The 2,256-nt window shown below is 42.1% G+C and overlaps 1 long non-coding RNA gene across 1 annotated transcript in view; it reads left to right on the forward strand.

Annotated features, from left to right (window-relative positions):
- Nucleotides 1–289: 289 nt before the first annotated feature.
- Nucleotides 290–2,256, forward strand: part of LOC104983430 — a 24,568-nt gene continuing 22,601 nt past the window's right edge. The window contains exons 1-2 of the long non-coding RNA XR_824641.1: nt 290–1,335; nt 1,474–1,642. This is a non-coding gene — a long non-coding RNA (uncharacterized LOC104983430). The remainder of the gene's footprint in view (nt 1,336–1,473; nt 1,643–2,256) is intronic.

Raw genomic sequence — 2,256 nt, forward strand, 5'->3', positions numbered from 1 at the left:
CACTTACGCTACCCTCCCATTCTAGGGAAAACGTGGCTGGGGGAGGCAGTCTGAGTCATCACCTGGTTTGTTTGACATACGCTTCCTTCCATAAATTGGGAATGGCAAGCAGCACAGTGTTCCCGGCTTGCCTCGGAGACAGAGCTTTTGCAGCCTTGCATGATCAAAATAGGGTCTTTTAGGTTTGAAGGTTGAAGCTATGTCCATATTTTGGCTTCAGATGTCTAGGGGAGAGGGAGAAATCGGACAGACCCAAACAAAGAACAAATGTAAGTACCATTTTGGGTGGGGGATAATGAAATGGTAGGGTGTCCACAGTTGAATGTTTCCTAGGATATAAAAAATAATTGAGAACTACATTGGGGGTGTTAGATAAATTAGTAGCTGGCTCACTAAGCGGGGGGCTCATTTACTTAACGAGAATGTTCTCAATGTGAACAGTCCAAAATGATTACATGAGAGAGAGTGGAGAAAGAAAGGGGTGGGGGGAGACTGATGATTTGGTCTTTACGGTACAAATTGGTCCTGACTGTGTTTAATTTTGTCTGAACTATGCAACCATTTTGAGATAAATGTATTTCGTTTAAGAAACTTTTTCACAGCAGACTTTGAATCTCCTTTAGTGGTATTTGGAAGGGCTGAAAAGAGCGGGGGCTCTTGTGTCTCACCCATTTTTCCTCCAGCCGCTGTGTGGAGGCTCACCGGAGCTTTTTAGAATAAAGAAGTTAAGAATGCAAAATTGTTGGGGAGACTGAAGAGGAAGGGGAAAGGAGGAGTAGATTTATAGCTGAAGTGGGTTTGTAAACTCAGCCTCGGCTTGGGGATTATTTTTTAATATGTGCCAGGCACTCCTCTGATTTCCATCCTGGCTTGGTGGTAGCTTTTTGTCTGTCTGTGTGAGGCTCGGGTGTTCCCTATTTTAAAGCCGGAGTTGTCACAGCCTGGGCGTTTTCTGTTTCGGCTTATGGCTTTTTTTTCCCCCTCTTTTCCTGAATGAGTGTCCTTTGTGTAACCCCAGTAATTCAGAAATCCTGCAGTCATAGGGACTGCCCTGTCATGTGACTTAGGTACTAGGTGCTGCCTGCGATTGGTCAGCAGCTAATTGGCGGGTCCCTATAAGAAGTCCCGCTTTGGGCGACCAGTCACTCTCCTGCCTGGGCTGCTGCTCAACAGGGGCCGGGGTGGGAAGGGAGGCGAGGGGGTGGCAATGGGTGTCCAGTGATTCAGCCACATATGATAGATGACCAAGGGACCACTTCCTTGGGGTCTGCACATCATTGGAAGACACCCAAATTGGTTGTGGCTGCCTTGATCAAACTCTGGCTCCCTGAACTGGTAACTGTCACTTTAATGTAGCTTACTGATTAAACTCAGAAAAATGCAGCTAAAAAAATCTTTGCCAGGAACTTGTGTGGACTTACTCCCTGTTCCCCCCCAACCCCCACCCCCTTGTTCTTATTCGTTTTGTCACAGGAATGAAATGCAGATAACTCTTTAGAAAACTTTCATAGGAAAAAAGCGCCTCGTGTGATCTGGAACAAAGACATTTTCTAATCAGATTTATCAAGCTGTGAAGAGGGAGTTTTAGCGAACGGAAGCAGCAGCATTCTGTCACCAGGAAATACTGCTTTATCCAGAATTGGTAAGTGAAAAGTGGCATTGCTCCCTAATAGATATCATATGCTGTGTGTGGGAATTGTAAAATTGTTCACAGACCCCTAACAACTGTGTTGAACTAAAGAACATATAAACAGAGTGAGGAATTCTAAAAAGGAACAGCTCGAGAATATAGCATAAAGACTGAGAAGAAGCCAGGTAATTAACAAAGATGAGCTGAGTATCACCAGTTTAGCCAAATATGAGGGAAAAGAAAATAAAAACGAGTTCTTTGGTAGAATTGTGGCATTAGCATTCCATGGATATAGATTTCCATTTAGTCTGAACAGTATATGTGATAGATACTTGAAGAGATGCTTTCAGAATTAGTCAATTGCCCTCCTTTTCATCCTTCTACCCCAGAATGTCCAGAATTTAGTTAGAATTCTATAAAATTAAAGTTTAAGTAATGCATTCAAAAAATTTCCTATTGATTATGAAGGGCAAATGGTAATAGATTTTTTTTTTTACATTTGTGTCATGAATTTTAAGACTGTTCCATTTGATTACGTTAATACAGTGAAAGGGTGGTTATTTCTTTCTTTCTTTTTTTTTTTTTTGGTTTTTCTATATGGTTTATTTTTGAGAGACGTTTTGAGA

The sequence above is a fragment of the Bison bison genome, unplaced genomic scaffold (genome assembly GCF_000754665.1).
Source record: "Bison bison bison isolate TAMUID 2011002044 unplaced genomic scaffold, Bison_UMD1.0 scf7180017862600, whole genome shotgun sequence".
Classification (NCBI taxonomy): domain Eukaryota; kingdom Metazoa; phylum Chordata; class Mammalia; order Artiodactyla; family Bovidae; genus Bison; species Bison bison.